This window comes from Megascapheus bottae, chromosome 9 (genome assembly GCF_031878675.1).
Source record: "Megascapheus bottae isolate mThoBot1 chromosome 9, mThoBot2.hap1, whole genome shotgun sequence".
In the NCBI taxonomy this organism is placed as follows: Eukaryota; Metazoa; Chordata; class Mammalia; order Rodentia; family Geomyidae; genus Megascapheus; species Megascapheus bottae.
The window spans coordinates 19680527-19701017 of NC_143517.1; positions in this window are offsets into that span (position 1 = coordinate 19680527).

Consider the following 20491-nt stretch of genomic DNA (forward strand, 5'->3'; position numbering starts at 1 on the left):
AATTTCCTATGCATCTGATCAGAGTTCCAGTAGGATGCTGTCAAACTACACAAGACCATTTCTTCGAGGCCCCTCAAAGGATGAATGGATCAAGAAAATATGGTATATATACACAATGAAATTCTATGCTTCCATTAGTAACAATGACATCACCCCATTCATAAGGAAATGGAAAGACCTGGAAAAAATTATGCTAAGAGAAATTAGCCAGACCCAAAGTAACACCACTGCATGGTTTCCCTCATTTATAGTAACTAGAATGTGTCTAGGATATTCTTAACAGAGGATCACAATAACACAACAGCTAGGTGCATGTGACCATGTAAAATGAAGCTTATCGAAATGAACTCCAAGAAATGGCAGTAGGAGATTTTTAAAAATAATATACTGTTTGCAGTTATTTTTCTTTCTCTTTTGTCCCCTTTTTGGTTTATGCCTTTTGTCACTGTTTTTGATTTCTGTAGCCTTTGTCTTGTATATGTTTATCTCATTTAGGGAACAAAAGTGGAATAACAAATGGGCCGAAGAATAAACCAATACGACAGTGATACTCACTAGACACCGTTGGAAATAAACTTTACAACTTGAGTGGGAAAGGCGAAGTTGTGTGAAGGCAGATGGGAAAATGAGGGAGAGGGTAACCCATTCAAAAAGAAATGTATTCACTATCTTACTTATGTAACTGAAACCCCTCTGAACATCACCTTTACAAGAGAAGCAAAAGTAACACAAGTCATTAATGCAGGATTAAAGAAACTGAGGTAGGCTATAGCTCTCTAAGCCAGGAGCATTAAAATTTAACCTCAGGTTTTCAGCCTTAATCGGTTCTCATAAAGAGTCATTAATGCAAGGCATTCTGCTTGCTTAAGTGATAACCTAGATTATCTTATCATCTCTTGGACACTTTCAGTTGAGATTCTTCCCTTCGTAATGTTCTTTTGTCCTGCTGTAGAAGTCTTTCCCCAGTTTTGACAGCAGCCACAAAGGTATATGTAATCATCTGTTTAAATTTTTGTTATGTTATGATTAGATTATTCCTCAAACATAGGCATCCTATTAATTTATATTAATGTATGTATATCCGATAGCTGACAAATGGGCCCTGAATAGCATACACAAACTCTAAGAAAGCATTGTGGGAAATGTGAAATGAAACTTGGGGATGGGAATAGACAGGATGGAGGGGAGGGATGATAGAAATGGTGACCAACAAGATTCATTGACACTTAGATGGATACATTATGTTGCAGCTCACTGTACAATCTTTTGTAGTTCAGAACGAAAAGAATGTTTTGAGTAAAGATAAATAAAATACTGAAGCAGTTAGGTAAAAGTTAGGTTAGTTTGTATGTGTCCATATAAATGGTAATCAGAATAGTCTACTTTCAAATTGATGAATTTGAGTTATCACACTAGAAATAAACAGCAGAAGTACCTGGGTTTGTGGTTACTAATGTTACAAATATAATGGTTTCATGCAATTAATTTTTATTTTTATTCTAGATATGGTAACTTTTAAACATTTAACAAAGAGATATGATTGAGATGGAGGGAAAGATTTTACTAGAATGGAGATTGGCTTATGTATGTAGTGATACCTGATGTTAAAATACAAGCTAAAAATGAAGAAGAAAGGATGCATGAAAGAGCAGGTGGTAATTAAGAGTAAAGGGCAGGAAAAGCAGTATGCAAAAGATACACAGAAGAGATCAGCATGATAATCACAAGAGCTTACTGGTGGCATGTGGCAAAGAAGTAGGCACAGGAAGGACAGAAGAAACATGGACTTAGAAGACAGAAATGTATTTAGCAAACTAAGTGAAAACAATTGGAATTTCCGCAATGCGCTGAAAGATAGTTGGAAGCAGCAATGCCAGAAATTGGCTCATCTAGCATTTTCTTTTCACATTAGATGAGTGAGGTTTCCAAACACTAGGACAGTCTTTCCCACATGAGGTGCTGGGGAACACGTGATATCTTCAGAATGGTGACAGTTTTCTCATGAGGCCCAGATCCCACATATATTACAATGTCTTCTTATACATTTATTCAGTCACATATTACATTCTTAGATTTTATATTTAAATCTTTCTCCATTTATGAACCAACTTTTCCAAACAGATATAGTCTCTGATCATGTCTCTCATGAAATACTTACTAAGAGATTCTTGAAACACAAGTTGGTAAATACATACACATATTTCATCTAATTCACTTAAGTGCAGGCCCACATCATAACAAGGAGGATAACTGTATTTCAATCAATACTAACTGTTACTAATTACAGAGACAAAATAGACACAAAGATATTATGATCTGAAGATTAATTTTTGTCTTTTTGGTATGATTTTTGTTGCTATTGTCATTGTTTTGGAACTTGTGATCTAGTAGTAGAAGACTATTTTTATTGTATCTAATACAAGAAGATCTTGTATTAGATTTAAGTATGTGGGAAGATGTGCATAGTCTGAATAAAAATATTGCACCATGTTAACTAAGGGATTTGACTATCAGCAGAAGTTGTGGGGATGATACATACTTATATAGATGTGGAAATGGATATGGATAAATTGATACAAAGATGGAATATACATATATTTATGAGCATGTGTTGCATTCATGGGACTTAATTGGGAGGAACCATTGTTTCCTGTGGTGTGATTATTTGACAGTAAGCAGAGAACAGGATGGGATGCAGGAGTAAGAAGTGCAGAGCAGCTGGGATTGCTGTGAGATAGACCCAGGAAGTAACAGAAGGGAGAGCAGGATGCCATTGATTAAGCTTCTCTGACTGTGCAAACTTTTGTGGCTTCTGAAAAATAAAGTCTGGTGTCTAGATCAGCTTTGTCTGTGTTGCTCTAATCCAAACATTGGAGTTGAGATAATCTATTACTTCTCACAGTTCCTGAGCCTGGGGAGTCTAAGATCAAGGCCTGGCACACTTGGTGTTTGGTAAGGGCTCGCTCTGTTTCCGAGGTAGTGCCTTATGGTGTTCACTAGAGATGCTGAATGCTGTCATAGAGCTGAAGGGAGTGACAGACTGGCTACTTTCTGAAGCACCCTAATCCATTCACAATGGTGGAACCCTCATGACTTAATCAGGTCCTCAAAGGCCTCACCTTCTAATGCTACTGCAGTGGGGACTCAGTTTCAAGATGATTTGGGGAGGGATGTAAACACTGGAGCCATAATACTGCTCACGTAGGTACCAATCCCTTTGTCCATTTATTTCTACGTGGTTGCCCGTAATGATGTCTATACTTACTGGAGTTGGTTATGGACAGGTGGATACTAGATCTGACAAGAGCAACCCATCCTCCTTTCTATAAGAGGAATGATCTGGAAATTGTCTGCCCTCCTACATCTACCCCATTTAGGTTGAAGTGAACTCCAGAGCCCCTCTGAGCCTGCAGCTGTAGGCTAATCCTGAGGTTGACCATTAATCCTTGTTTATTGCCTGCTTAGCACTATGCCCAGGTGTTGGGTCCTTTGGGCCTTTTGTGTATAGTTTCTCTGTTTCCCTCCTTTTCTTTGAGCCGAACCCTGGAAATACTTGAGTTCAGCTTTAAAGCTTTCATTCAATCCAGCATTTTCCTTTTCTGCTGGACCTCAAAGAAATATCTATCTGATTCTCAGGTTTTTATTAGGACATTTTGGTACCTGACTGCAGTCTGGTCCCAGCCCTGGAGATATTACTAAGCATAGCTTATGGGAGGAAAATATTTGTGGCAAAAATTAAAGATTCTTGTTAATCATAAACTAAAATAGGGACATGTGAGTTACATTATTTTATCTGAAACGTCTTTATGTTAAAAAGATAGCCTTTTAGGTTCATGAACTATGAACAAATAATAACAACGACGACGACAACAACAAAAAGCCTGATTTACCATTGTTAGCCATCGTTTTATCATTTTCCAGGAAAGATATTCTGTGTCTGCCACCTAGGTTTTAGTTGGAATTCATAAGTTTTGCTATCTTCAAACATGGGTGCTCTTCCCTCACCTGCATCCCCTCTCCGTCCCCATTGTCCAGCATTCGCCAAGGTTATACTTCCTTGATTATTGTCTTAGATGAGCAGAGGGTCCTCTGGTTTGACTTTGCCATACTAGTTAGACTCTAAGATTAATCCTAGTTTGTTATCTCCTACCAGGAGTCATGGATAATGCATTATTGTTAGCTTTGTGCAAAGAGAATAGGGAGGATATGAGATGCCATACCATACAGATTTAATTAAGGCAAGTCAAATCCTAAGAGCTAAGAGAGATAGCATGGAAAGAGTATCTAAATTCTACTCACTCTTTCACGAGTTTCTTCTTTGTCTGGGAGTGAGCAAGAAATGGAAGGTAGGGACGCCTTCTCTTTGATCAGTTATCATGCCCTTTTACTTCCCCTGGTGTGTGCATCTCACTTGACTGTGATTGTAGTCTTGAAGATACATATATTACCAACTCATCAGTAAGTGCAATAATGATGACATAATTTACTACTCACAGTAAATCATGGACCAAAGGTGCAGGAAAGGACTGTTGTGGTGGTTAGGTGCTACATGTAGTTATTGAGCTCTTGATATAGCCAGTGTGACACAGGAATTTAATTTAATTAAAAATGATTCAGAATAGTTTCAGCTGGGTGCCAGTGGCTCAGTGTCTGTAGTGTTAGCTGCTCAGGAGACTGAGATCTGAGGATTATACTTAGAAGCTAGCTTGGGCAGAAAAGTCTGTAAAGACTCTTCAATTAATCACCAAAGAAAGCCAGAAGTATAGCTGTGGTTCGAGAGGGTAGAGTGCTAGCTCTGTGCAATACAATTTCTTTTACATTTTTTTTTCTTTAAAAAATTATATATATAGTAATTAATAGAAGGATTACATTATATTTGCCAGATAGAAGGTGCATTACTTAACAATCATTGCTACTCCTTCTCATATTTTTGTCCCCATTTCCCCCCCACCCTCTCCCTTCATCTTGATTTCCCCTCTTCCCTATCCTATTTCAAATAAACAAATTAACATATATATGCAATATATCTGATAACAAGGTAAGATACTGTATGAGATAACCAACAAAAGAGATGAGAAATAACATAGTATATTAAGAACAACAGTCACACATTATATGGCTCTTGTTTCTATATCTTGGAGGTCCTTTCATTTAGTCTCATCCTATATGGCCTTATGTATCTAGATTTTGAGCTATTGTAATCCTCTGCTAGGAGAGTCCAAGGTTCATACTAATTATGACAAATGAGGGAAACCATTGAGCCTATGTTCCTTTGAGTCTGGCTTACTTCACTTAATATGATTTTTTCTAAGTCTTTCTATTTCCTTACAAATGGGGTGATGTCATTCTTTCTGATGGCAGCATACAATTCCATTGTGCATAAATACCACATGTGCAAGATGACTTCGGAGACAACACGCAGGCTCTGAGTTCAAGCTCCAGAACCAGCACCAAAAAGAAAGAAAAGAACAAAGAAAAGGTTTTATGCTTCATGCTGCCATACAAAACAGTACAGTTTTCTAGTATGCTACAGTTTCTAGTATGTTAGTTTCTGCTTTCTGCATAGAAAATTAATACAAACACATGCAACAAGTTTTATAATATGTTCTTTAGGACAGAATGCTGGTCTGTCTTGTATGAGTTCTCTGCTGATAGTGTCACAAGGCTGAAATCAGATGTGGCATGTTGGGCTCTTACCTGGAGGCTATGGCCCTTTTATACTGTTAGAAGGGTTTGGTTTCTTGATTCTTGGTGGCTGTTGGCCAGTGATAGTTCCCTGCAGTTAGAGGCTGTTGTTGGGTTTTTTTTTTGTTTGTTGTTTGTTTGTTTTTGCAGGTGGTCCCTTCCATTTTCAATTTGGCAATGGCCACTGAATCCTTCTGGTGCTTTGCATCAATCCGATTTCCTCTGTTTCCAGCTTGAGGATAGGTTCTTCTTTCAAAGGGCTCATTTGGTTAGGTCAGATTTATCTAGATAATCCCCATCTTAAAGCCAGTTGACTTGAGATTTTATTTACATCTGTAAATTCACAGCAGTACCTTCTCAAGGGATCACCTCTAGCCATTCTGTCTAAATCAGTCGCCTTCTTAAGATTTTCAGTAACAATTGTGTGTGTGCGTGTGTGTGTGTGTGTGTGTGTGTGTGTGTGTGTACGTGTTAGTAACTTCAGGAGCAAATATTGAGTAAATGATGAACTTCCAGTAGAAGAATTGAATTAAAAAATGTAGAAAGGGCCAGGAGTTTGGCCTAGTGGTAGAGTGCTTGCCTAGCATGCACGGAGACCCGGGTTTGATTCCTCAGTACCACATACATAGGGGGGAAAAAGCTGAAAATGGTGCTGTGGCTCAAATGGTAGAGCTCTATCCTTGAGAAAATTCAAGGACAGTGCTCAAGCCCTGAGCTCAAGCCCAGGACTGGCAAAAAAATGTAGAAAACATGAATTTAAAAACAGGTAGAAAGTAGGAGTTTCTAGGAGGCATTTGTATGTGTGGTAAAGTAGGTGAATGCAAAACTCCATCTTATTTTTAGTTATGTGTAGATGGTATGGGCTCCTCCTAAGTGGTTGGCTGATCTAAGGGAAGGATGGTGAATAATTTTATAGATGATTAGGTGAGAGTCTAGAGGGAGGGCTTAGTGGCCACTAATGATCACTTTCTACCACTTTTGCATTTGGGCCACAGATTGTCACTTTGTACCCAGCATATTTGAAAAGCCAGTACGGTCAACCAAACAGCGTGAGTGGTTAAAAAATAAGGAGATCTCTCAAATCTCCTCAAAGTGATATCAGATTGTGTTAATGAAAGCATCATGTTTTAAACCAGAAAAAAAGGTTCTTTTTTTCAAGTTACTTGGCACTAGTCTTGCCTGGACATATTTCAACTGCTTTGAGTTTGGCATACCACATGTTGAAAAAGAGACAAATTAGAGAAAATTCAGAGAGCAGCAACCGACATGATAAAACGTCTAGTTAAAGATTCCTGGTGTGGCTCAAGGGATTGGGAATGGGATATAAATCCTCTATCTCGTCATCACTTCATTTTCAGTGGTGTCTATCTAATGGTTGTCATTGCTGCTTAGATTCTAAGAACAGCATGGGAGAAACTGACAGTTGGGATGTGGTTCAGAATATTGTGGCCCATGTGCCAAATAGCATCAGCATCAGAGCCTTAGTCACCTTTCTGTTGAAGAAGCAAAGGCTTTACAGATAGAGGTGAAATCTGGTATTCACTTCAGTCTAGCTGAGACAGTTAATGTTTGGGTGGATATATTGGTAATGATTCCTTTTTTCTTCATGCATTTTTATTGTTATGAAGGTGATGTGCAGAGGGGTTACAGTTATATAAATCAGATAAAGAGTGCCTTTCTTTTTGAACAATATCACCCTTTCCCTTGCTCTCTCTCTTCCCTCCTGTCCCCATCTATAAATTGTATAGTTCATTTTCAACATGGTGTGTAGTGTGTACCGCTGCTGCATCTGCTCACCCTTTGTCCCAACATGTTTGTGCCTCCCCTTACCTTCCAAAAGAAAAATAAATAAACAAGCCAAAGGAAAAGAAAACAAAAACAGAAACAAAGAAAACAAACCAGTTCCATTTTCTGGAGTTCATTTTGACAAATACTCTTGCATATGATCAGATGACACAGGTATTGCACTTTCGTGTTCCTCTCCTAATAATATCCTCCCTTAGTCTCACTGTGTGTGAGTGCTTATCTAGATAATCCCCAACCTTTTGTTTTTGCCAGTCCCAAGGCTTGAGCTCAGGTCTTGAGCACTGTCTTTGGACTTTTCTCAAGGCTAGAGCTTTACCACTTGAGCCACATCACCACTTCCGGCTTTTTTCCACGTATGTGGTACTGAGGAATCAAAACCTTGGTCTTTGTGCATGCTAGGTAAACACTCTACCACTAGGCCACACACACTTCCAGTAGATAATCCTTATCTTAAAGCCAGTTGACCAGAGATTTTATTTATATCTGCAAATTCACAGCAGTCTATTCTGGGAAAATAGTAGTCAATAGCATCTCAGACTTTTTTTTGATACTTCAAAGATGTCATTTATTTACTTATTTATTTTTGTGCCAGTCCTGGGGCTTGAACTCATAGTCTAGGCACTGTCCTGGAGCTTTCTTTATGCTACTGTTCTATCACTTGATTTTTCTCCATATTTTTTATTGTAATTAATAGAAGGGTTACATTACATTCACCAGATAGAAGGTGCATTACTTCACAAACATTGATACCCTTTCTCATGTCTTGGTCCCAATTTCCCTCCCCTGACCCATGCTCCTCATCTTGTTTTCCCCCCTCCCTATCCTATTTCAAATAACCAAATAAACATATATACAATATATCAGATAACAAGGTGAAATATTGTAACAATATGAGATAACCAAGGGACAGCAAAAGAGAGCATCTCAGACTTCTTAAGCTAAGCTTTCTTTGATTTTATGCTCATTCTCTAGAGGTAATTGTTCTAGCTCTATTCATTAATGAACTTTTATACTTACCAGTCAATTCAGTATACAATTATGGAGGATTTCCAATGTGCAAATTATTGTGTTAAGTATAGAAATAGGTGATATGGTCTCTGCATGTGAATGATTTAAATAACTAAGCCCCATGTGGTAATGCATGCTTTTAATTCCAATACTCACTCAGGCAGATATGTTGAGAGAATCACTTGTATTCAGGACTTAGAGATTGGTGAGAGAGATTCTGTATTAATAAATGAATTAAAATACAAATTTTATGATTATGAATAAGAATAATAACATGAATATGTAAAAGATGAATAATGACTATTGACAAATATAGAGGAGACCAAAATAGGGGGTAGAAATGGTGGTTCAAGCATTATGGGAGAGGATATGGAGCAAGGAAACTGTAATTTCACTTAGGAAGATTAGATATGAATTCAACAGAAAGCAACATGTGGTCTGGATTTTCAAGATGGGAGTGGGGGCAGATTTAACATTCCTTGAGAACTACAGGCTAAGAGTCAAAGTTGGAGTTGCAAAATATTCATTAGATTCACTGTTGAACTGGAGAGGATACCATGTAGGAAAGGATGTTGGATGGTTCCATTATTTCACGGAGGACATATGACCCATGTGACTGCTGAGTACAAGAGGGGGCTCTGCTTGCATCTTGAGTGGAGATCAGTATGCAATATGAGGGTCTTTAATAATCATTCTATTTTTCCCTGCCATATGTGATGACTGTCAGAAGGAGCCACCAACACAATCCAGAAACAAAGCTAACTAAACCACAGAGGCCATTGAAGATACAGAGGAATATATTGTTAAAGTTGAAAGAGAGTGGTCAGATTTAGTGGAAATGAAATGGAAGAAAAATACTGTTTTTTTTGCCTTTGCTGGCATAATATAAATACATAGTCCCCAAAATCTTTTTCTGTACTTCATTTATACTTAGGTACAGAAGAAAGTGGTCATTGTTAGTGAAGAAGGCCTCCAGCAAGAAGGGACAGGTCTTTTGTCCATCTTTACTCCTCTGCTCTTCTTCATCTCACCATTGTACTTCAGAAATGTTTAGGGTGTGTATGAAAAATGGAGAGCCCAGCAGGGGACTAGTGGCTCACACCTGTAATCCCAGCTACTCAGGATTCTGAGATCTGAGGATTGCGGTCAGAAGCCAGGAATGGAAATCTATGAGATTTTTTATCTTCAATCAATGACCCAGAAGCCAAAAGTGGAGTTGTAGCTCAAGTGGTAGAGAGATAGACTTGAGCAAAAGAACTCTGGTATGTTGCCCAGGTTCTGAGTTCAAGTCCTAGCATTCTCTCTCTCTCTCTCTCTCTCTCTCCCTCTCCCTCTCTCTCTCTCTCTCTCTCTCTCTCTCTCTCTCTCTCTCTCTCTCTCTCTCTCACACACACACACACACACACACACACACACACACACACACATCCCATGGAGATTCCAGAACTTAATTCCAAACTGAGTGGTGAGAACGTTAATGGATAGGGCCCAGAAATCTCCATTTGAGATTTAAATATTATTTTTATATTCTGAAGTGACGAAATTGCCTCCCTCCATCCACATAATTTCAGTATTGCTACGATGTACATCTATTAATTGCAATAAGAACTATCATTTACAGAGTACTAATTTTTAACTACCTTAAGTAGCATACCTGCCTGATCATGAAGCCAAATTTTTTTTCTTTATTTTTTTAATATTTTTTATTTATTTTTTTAAAATTGTAATTAGTAAAAGGGTTACATGATATTTGCCAGATAGAAGGTGCATTAATTCACATACATTGATACCCTTTCACATGTCTTGGTACCCATTTCCCTCCCCCCCCCCACACCCCCCACCCGTCTTGGTTTTCCCCCCTTCCCTATCAAATTTCAAATATCCAAATACAAATAAATTCAATATATCAGATAACAAAGTGAAATACTATAACAATATGAGATAACCAAGGGACAGCAAAGGAGATGAGAGACAACATAGTACATTAAGGACAACAATCATTCATTATATATGAAGCCAAATTTTTATGGTGACAGTGTGACTCTCATACTGCAGTGGAAAAACCAAAATTGGAAAAGAATAATTTCCCGAAGCCACATATAGTAGTACTCAAACATTGAAGGGCAAAAGAGAAGAGAAAATTTGCATGTTAGTTTGCAAATATTCTGTTTGTAAGAAACCTCATGTGGGGCTAGCTGTGTATTGCCTTGGTCCTGTGGATGTTATCATAACTAAGACCACTTAGGTGCTGCTTTGCTATCATGATAAGCTGGTACTCTGATGAAATGAAACGCCAGGAAATTCCACACATGTTTGGCAGAGGTAACGCCTGGCATGTAGGTTCCTTGCCAATGCTAACATCTCTCTGTGACACTGATGAGGCCGTAGAGACTTGTTTGGTTAGGCTAATGTTCACATTTTCAGTTTGGTAAGAAATTTAGGCAGCCTCAGCAACACTATGCATAATTTTGGAAAAGATGACCAAAATTGTTGCATAATGACCGATTTTATGCAATAGAATATGGGTAAGAAAGATGTTCTGTTTTTCTAAACAAAAAAACCCCTAACGACCCCTCCAGCATTCCACTTAAAAGCAGATAAGACAGCCAGGTGCACGTGGTTCGTTCCTCTTGTTATAGCTATTTGGGAGGTTGAAGTCTGAGGATCATGATTCCGTCTGGATAGGAAAGTCCAGGTGACTCTTCTTTCCAACTAATCATCAAAAAAAGCTGGAATGGAGCTGTGGCTCAGGTGCTAGCACACTGGCTCGAACACGAAAGCTTAGGGATAATACTCAGGCCTGGCAAAAACAAAAAACAAAAAACCTTTCAATTCAGTGGGCAAAGCACAAGGGGAAAGTATTGTTTGAAGAAACTCTTGCAATTACCATGTAAGCTTATTATAGCTCTGGGGAAGAGAATTAAGTAATGCATGTATCACATATGCAAAACAGTAAAAGATAAACATTTATTATAGTTAAACTAACTGGATTTGAAAGACAGGTAGCAAAGGAAAACAATCCAAAGTATTGTTACAAATTATCTACTATTAATCACTAAAAATGATTTTGTCAAACTAAGCTTATTTATTTTATGTATGTTTTGTGTACTGTATTTACTTCTCATATTTATGAGGTACAAATCTCCAATTTTAGGTAGTTTAATGTCAGAATATATTGAAAAATAAATAAGAAAAAACTAAGCAAGATTCAGTGTCCTCACTTCATTTATGTTTGGAATTTTTAAAATAGGAAGCCAAGGATTTTTTTTTAACCTCTGTTCTTTCTCCGTTCTACTTGATGACTATGGCTAACAATTTACTGCTTATCTTTTCTCAGTTTCTCTATTTCTGGATTGGATTTACCTAGAATGTGGTTTGGACTTCATTCACTCAAAAGGTGTTATGGGTATGTTCTCTAGGGCACTTCATGAAGTGCCACCAGCTTTTTCAAGTGACGTATTTTACAAACAACCCCTCTATATTGTTACTGTTGAATCATTCTGTTTTGTTTATGACACCATAGCCGTTCTTCTATGAATTTTTTGTACAATTCAATTCAAATTTGAATAGGTATTAAGCAGTTACTTTTAACAAAATCCATACAACTTTGTCTATCCACTTATCTGAGAATATATGTTACCCATTTATTGGCACTGGCTGTTAGCAATCTTTAGGCACTGATAAATCTTCTGAGGGAAAATCATATTTGTTTTGCTTTGTAATAAAAATAGACCAAATTAAATTTGAATGTATTTCTAAAAAGTTCTTAATATTGACTTAAGAGTAAAGTAGATAATTGCTTAGTTAAACTCAAATGTTACTTAAGTATTGTTCATATTCTTCAACTAGACTACAAGAATGCTTTATTTGCCAATACCAATAATTTATTCAGAAGTTCAAACATTGATTCTAAGTTTTGCTTTTTCTGCAAGAGAACTAGATGAGGAGCAAGTAATTCTGCTTGTTTGAAGAATTCAAACTGTTTTGTTTTCCCCACTTGCATTTTGTTATTGGGCCCAATCTTCATCTTTATTGCCCATATTAGAATTACAAATTTTAATTTAATTTTGGGCTGTTTCTGACTAGTAGTGGCTTATTCGAGCTATTTCACTAATTAAATTAAAACCATCTATTTCTGATAATAAGTTATCAGTCTCGATGGATAAGAAACTGAAATGAGATGCTCTTGACTCAACTGAACCCTCAAATACCTTTTCTGGCTTAGTAGTCATAAAACCCAACACGGAAATAATGCTTGTCTCACAATCAGGTCACAAATGATAACTGAAACCTTGGAATCCTTCAGATAAGCTACCTGTGTAATCAGGGGAAATAGCTGAATGCCGAATAGAAGGCTTTGTGTTGGAGGATAGTGATTGAAGTTCAAAAGGCTTCAAGTTGAGGTCAAGTTGGCAATGTCAGGCATTTCCCCAAGTTTACTTCATTCAATTAAGTTAAAACAATCTGCTCCTATGAAAGAATTAGGGCTTTTCTTACCTTGGAAGGACCCAGGCAAAGAGACTATTGATTTTCTCTGTTTCACAGCCACATCTGGGATGGTTTTACAAAAGACATTGAGTTAATTTTCAGGAACTTTCTATAGAGGAGTAGATGTGATACAATGATTGTAGATTTTGTGAATTTACCAGATACCTTTGAAAGGAATGGAAGATATATTTATCTGAGTGTATTAGCCAACTGTCAGCCACCAAATTCTTTTTGAGCTTTGTTGTTTCTAGGTGGAATAATCTTTCCTGTGTCTGTCCCATTAACTCAGCTGGTTTTCTTCCTGTTTAGTCAATTGCTTGACCCCTGCCCAAGAAAGGAACAAAGATGCCCTGGATTGAGGGCTTTCTTGGAAGTTCCTGTGTTCTCAGTTTGAGGCTCCTTGATTCATACAGATTTGAGAATAGAAAAGTGTTCAAGGTTACTTTTTAAAAAATCACTTATACATACTTAGGATTCTTTCTTCTTTCTTGTTCAAGTAATTACTTTAAAAACATGGGTGAACTTTGTGGAGGAATATAAATGGGACATACCCTGACTGCAGCAAATGATCAGATTACAGAGATAAATTGATATATGAGAGGTCTGAAATACTAATTATAGCACTACCTCTAGGCAATTGTCTCTTTCCTTGTTCCCCCATCCTATACACATGCATACACATATCCATTAACATCCTACATAGCATGTTAATGTGTATTTGTGTGTAACTGCAGATTTTAATTATAAGAAAGATTAGGAGAGAAGCCTAGTTTTACATTTGGATACTAATGCACTTTATCTTTGATATTTATTACAATTTATGTTTTTAAAAGTCCACAACCCCAATAACTATTTATTAGTCAGATACTAGTCAAAACAAATGTGAACAAAATTGATGTAATTCTGTAGGTCCTAAGTTTACCTACATGTTAGCTTCACATAGACCTATCCCATCTATGGAAATTGAATCTCTGAAATTGAGGTCCTGCAATTTGTAGTTTTATAAGGTCCCTGGTGATTCTAATAGCTGAGTTTATGAAGCTTAAAATATTAGAATATCATCTTGTTCTGATCAATCTGTTGTTAAGGTAATTGTACAATTAGGTGAAGGGATATTATGCAAAAAAAACATTGTAGTCACTGAAGCTTTTTAATCTTCTGTCCTTCTCAATGTTCAGTCCATTTTACAGATGAGAAAATATTCATATGATCAAAAACAATATCATTGACTTAAGAAGGTAGGGCAACTAAGATTTTTCTCCCAGTCCATGTCTATGTCCTGTTCATTGAAGCAAAAATAAAATTTGAGAAATTTCCCCCCACTTATCTCTTTTCCCCCACTGATCACTGAACCTTGATCCTCAGCTCTCAGCCTCCTGAGTAGTTAGGATTACAGATGTGAGCCACTGCAACCAGCTTGTATTGAATTTTTTGAGTTCTAACAGTTTATCTTTCAATCATCCTGGAAAAACTATTAGGGCCAAGACTAGTTCGGATGAGAGCACATTCTCTGGGTTACTTTGTGCTTGCTTTTGTATTAGATGATGGACTGGATCGCAGGAGGATGGAATCTAGTTAAGGGAGCCTTGCATATGTGTGTAGGTGCACATGTGTGCATATGTATGCATGTGTGCTTGTGTCTGTGATATTGTGCACCAGAAGAAATGGGTCCAGTTGGGAAAAGTGAGATGTGGAGTAGGGAGAAGACAGGGCTATGTACCATCTTTCAAGCTGGCATATAGGACATTGCAGGATGCCGCAATATTTAACTGGAAATGTGCCTGTCCAGGACCTGGCTTTTCTTCCCCATGTGTTCATTATTATCTTCTGTGTGTGCTCCCAGCCCATGCCCCGCAACAATATTTGAACCTAATGCTGGAAGAGTCTCTATCATTGTCTGGAATCAGACGAAGCACAGTGACTGGGACTACTGCTCATTGCCACAGGTGTATTTGGGAGGTGGATAGACACAATAGCATCAGCACAATAGACAGAGAAGCAGCAGGTTCCTGGGCTAGGACTAATTTTTCTCTGCTGTTTGTAACAGGTGGTATTTATCTAAACAGACTGCCCTGGGCAGCTGGTTGATGGGTTTTTCCAGCTGGACATCTTCTCTCCATTTAGTCTGACCACACCTGCTGCAGACAGCAAACAAGAGCCTTTCTCATCTCCAGTATCTACATGTGGGGGTGGGGGAAGGGGTATGGATCAACCACTGAGCTTCCAGCTGTAGTGTCTCATGATGTCTGAGGATCCCATCTGGTCTTTTACTAGGAGAAACTAGCAAAGGAAAAAAGTTAGGTTTTAGGTTTAGAGGTGAGCTTCCCCACTTCACTTCTTTGCCAGAATGGTTTTATCCGGTTGCTTTCTTTTAAGAGAGATTTCATCGCAATCTGCTATCAGGTGATCAGACTTATCTCCCATTTAAATTTCCTTTCCTTGAAGCATGCAGTGACATGAAGGTACCTGTCCCTTCAAGCTTTTACTACACTGAATTAAGAAATAGTAGAAGAGTCTCGTGAAAGATTAATCACTTCCTGCAAGCATCTTGTACCTGCAGACAGGCAATTACTGAAATATGTCCAAAAGAAAACAAAGAAGGATGTTAAAATGTATTGGCCAGGTATTTTTTTGGCAGCATGACTATAAAACTTGTTTAGGTGCCAGCTTTTGGGGAGCCAAAAAGGACTTCTGTGCTGAGTTAATGGATCATAGTTTGTTTTGTACATGAGTAGCAATGCTTTCTTTGTAATGATAGCCAAAACTTTGACATTGCACAGGTATTTCTCTTGAGGCTCTACAAGTAGTGTATACATTCTTATTTGTTTCCTTGTCTGACCTAAATGATGAATCAACCATTTGGACTAAATTCCAGCCCTTGTAATATAGAGAATCCTGTAACTCCAAGTCTGGGTCTGACAGATAGTATGCTTTCAATGAACAGTTGAGATCTGACAATCTATTTCATAGGCGCCAAGGGTTTATGAAAAGAAAGTAATATTGTAGACGATGTCAGAATTGCTGTCCTGAATAATTCTAGCAATGAATAAAGTACTAGCTTCATCATCACCTTGACTTTTTTGGGAGAGGGGATGGAGTGTGGGACCAGACCCAGGGTTTTGGATATGAGAGGCTAAAAGTTCTGCCACTCAGTTGCATCTTCCTCATAACTAGTCTTGAATAAGAACTCGACTGTTGGGCCAAAGCACCACCATCCGTACCATACCCCCATACATGCTCTAGAAGACCTGGCCTTTTTCTTTAGCAAGCTGAGAATTCCTGGTGAAAGAAGCCATAGTATAAAAATAATAACACCAGAAACAATACATATGAAACCTTTAGTCTCTTCTCTCCCCTCTAGTATTTGTGCCTAGAAACTTGTTTAGTCCATAAGTATTTTTCAGTTGTATACATGGATGCACAGTTACACAGCTCTGTGCCAGGAAGTGGTAGAACTATGATATTATGAAAAAATACAGAAGTAATGGGGCCCTGGTGATGCGTACCTCTAATTCTACTCAGGAGGCTGAGAGTGGAGGATCACAGCTTGAAGCTAGCCCAAGTAGAAAAGTCCTAAAGGTTCTACTTCAATTAACCAGCAAAAATGCTGGATTGGAGGTACAGATCAAATGGTAGAGCTCCTACTGTGAGCAGAAAATTTAGAAAAAAAGGCAAGTGTGGCTGTGAGATCCTGAGTTCAAACCCTGGTACTAGCAAAAACAAACCCACAAACAACAAAACCAAAACGAACATGGAATGCGTGGCATGCTCTGTTGGGGAAGACAGAGGTGCAGAGAGAAGCTGTCTTTAATCTGCTGTAATGGATCAGAAAATGGCTTCTGGGGTAAGCCTTTTCCCCCACGGCCCTACTTCTGTGTGTGGAATCGAATCTGGGACATGGGTTCCTCTCTGAGTCTGGTCCCTGTTCATCTCTACTATCAGTGGTGATCATTGTGTTCTACTTTGTGACATCTTTCCTACATATGTCTCAGTTACTTAACAGCAAGCAGATATAATTACATGGTTTAGAGGGGAAAGAAATGGGGACCAAGACATGAGAAAGGGTATCAATGTATGTGAATTAATGCACCTTCTATCTGGCGAATATAATGTAACCCTTCCATTAATTACAATAAAAATATATGAAAAAAATAATTACATGCTTTAAGAGCTACACTTTGCTTTGGTGACTCTGGAGTGAGACCCAGTGTGGTGTGAATCATGTGTCTTCCAGTTGCATGTTATTCAATATAGGGCAAGTTACCTAACTTCTCTGAGCTTAAGTGTTGTCATGTGGAAGAAATGGTTATGTACTCATTGCTTAGATCTGCTTAAGTGAAGAATTGAGGTAGTATATAAAACAATCACACAGAAGGTGCTCAGTAATTTCTCTCTGCCTTCTTTAATTTTATTTTCTTTTTTTTGTGCTGGTCCTGGGGCTGGAACCCAGTGCTTGGGCATTGGGGTGTAGCTTTTTTGCTCAAGTGTCAAAAGTAGGAGAGCTTTTAGTCCTCTTCCACCTGAGCCACAGCACCATTTTTGGCTTTGGGGAGCTTTCTGGATATGAGTCTCATGGGGTCTTTCTTGTTCTGGCTGGATTTGAACCATGATGCTCAGATTCCAGCCTCCTTAGTAGCTAGAATTACAGATGTGAGGCATCAGCCCCAGCCCCTGGCTTGCTTGAGTTCTTTTTCTCCAGATGCACAGAACATCTGTGTTGAGAGGAGATGATGAAGGTTGTCTCCAGGTAAGAAGTGATCTGAGGCTAGTGAATTGGTTTTTTTTTTTTTTTTTGTCGGTCATGGGGTTTAAACTCTGAGCCAAGGCATTGTTCCTGAGCTCTTCTGCTCAGGCTCCTGCCCTACCCCTTGAGTCACAGTGCCACTTCCTGTTTTCTGCTGGTTAATTGGAGGTAAGAGTCTCATGGACTTTAGTGCCTGGACTGGCTTTGAACATCCATCCTCAGATCTTAGCCTCCTGAGTAGCCAGGATTACAGGCATGAGCCACCTTGCCTGGCTTGAATTTGCTTTTTGAATGTGGCTGTAGTTGGAGCAAATAGAAAACAAAATATGTAGCTGTTGAAAGTTATTCTCTTCAAAGTGAGCCAAAAGACAGTACATGTGACCAGGAGGTTGAATTTCATTAAGAGAACACAGACTTCAAACCTGGATTGGAATTTGTGACTAAGTAAATTTGATGATGTGAATCTACTATTGTAGGTAGAATCTCAAGGGTTGGAAGACTTGAATTTCTTTGCAAGTTGAAGGTTTCGGGTCTTAAAGCTAGTTATAGAAATGTTTTGGAAGATGGTCTTGAACTTTCTTAATAATTTTTAAGCAAATCATGAGAACAATTATAAAGGCTAGACTTGCTAAAAATTAATGTTCTTTCAACACTCAAAATATTCTCTTAGATAAATTGTCTCTGTAAACCACAAAATACCCTGATAGTCTACCCTTCAAACTCTCTTTAATTTGGACATAGACATTTATTCTGTATTTTATATAAGTTGTTTGCTTTCAACCTGGAGAAAGGGAAGTATGTGGGGCTGCTGGTTGGAAAAGCAAGCTTTGTATCTCTTGAGAAAGAAGCACTGCCCCTTCTCACAGCCTCTCATTCCCACTGACATAAAAAAAAAAGGGCCCCTATGCTCTTTGACCTTGATCTTTATCCTTGGGAAGATTTTATTCTTTTTTTTTTCTATTTGGGCAATGTGCTTGTATTACAGTTATATGTTGACTTATGATGCTATCTGTCTGTCTTTATGTAAGTTAAGAGAGTGTCTTAAATAAACTCTTGTTGCAACAGTGGGATCCACCTAGCTCTGGGGTGACGGCGTTAAAAGATACTTCCTGATATTTCAGAAACATGTCACTTTAAAGACAGTTAAGAAGTGATCATCCTTAGTAACTACATTTGGCTTTTGTGGTTCTCCAGGAACATTTCTATGATCTACTTTTATAATGTGTAGATTCAGAGGACAGGCTCCCTTACAGCCTTTTGTTTTATAGGCACCTTGACACTAATCTCTGACTTGCCTTCCTGGGAAACATGAAAATGGTCTATAGACAAAGGAGAGAACATTTGTACAAGCAGCAGAGCCAGTTGGGAAAATTCCATTGGGGGAAGTAATGCATTGTTTCAGTCACAACCCATTCTATATTATTGTCATTGTTTGTGATATTCTGGGCCCCAGACTCGTCTACCATTTAAGCCACACTCCTGGCCCATTTTACTTTAGTTGTTTTTCAGATAGGGTTTTGTGATTTTGTCAGGTTGTTTTTAACATTCTAAGGTCACATTTTGTAGCTAGCTCATATGTGTTGCTACCTGCTTTTTCTCTAAATTCCCATTTTAAATAGTTAAATTCCATTTTACCACTCTTGTCATGGTTTTGTTGTACTTGTCTATTTTGAAGTTGGAAGAGATTCAAATTTTTAAATAGCTAAAATATAGGCATTTACCATATAGCCTAAAATATTTACAAAAATGTATTTTTATTAGCCAAAACAGTGACAAAAAGATCTTTTTCCTGGAACTGGGATAAAATTATCAATCATTAAGTACTCATAGAATTAGAAAATGAGCTCAAGTTATACTCAGATACCTTTGAGTTGTCTTCTGCCGCCCATTCATTCACTAATTCATGAATTCATTGGTTGAAGGACCTTTCTCAGATTCAAAGATTTGGGTTGTGATAAGTACCTGATTTTTACAAGTCATGATTTAGCAATTATTAGTCAAATACAATTTAATAAAGTGAAGCACAAAATCTGGAAATGGATTAGTAATCATCTTTAGCTGCCAGGTGATCTCCAGTGAAATGCTAAAGATGTAAGAGGAAAGAGTAGAAACATACAGATTTCATTTTCCTTGAAATATGGTTTGATTTGGAAATTAAGGGAAACCTGGGACAAAATATTTTTGAAGCCAGCTTCAAGAAAGTATATATCTGACTAAATGCAAACCTGAACCAAATTCAAACATTTGGTTTACACATTGTTGTCAAATTCTGGAAGACTTTTTGTTCTTTTAAGTAACAATGAAAATCAATAGGTCTTTCCTTACCCCAAATAAGTTTGTTCTCTCCTTGTCTTGCCCCATGATTAGCAGACCTTGGGGAAATAAATTCTAAGTGAAGCACCATTGTTAAAATGCTGGCTAGGAATTTAAAAGTTTGGAAGTACTTTTATTTCCAGATAAAGACTTACAAAAACTTTCTGAAATCAGGAACTATGGAAATGACATTTTAAATTAAATTAAAGCCTAATTTTAAAACTTGGTTAATTTTGTTACTATAGTGAACAGTATCTTTAGATTTATATTTTTTTCTCAGAATTAGAAAAATATTTTTTTGAAACTTATATTCTGGGTAACTTATTAAGTAGCATATGTGTATACCATTAAGAAATCAGACTTCTATATGTGCATTATTTTCTCAAAAGAAGAGATGAAGGTATTTCCTAAGGGTTTAAACTTCAACAATTTCTTCTTTCTTTCTTT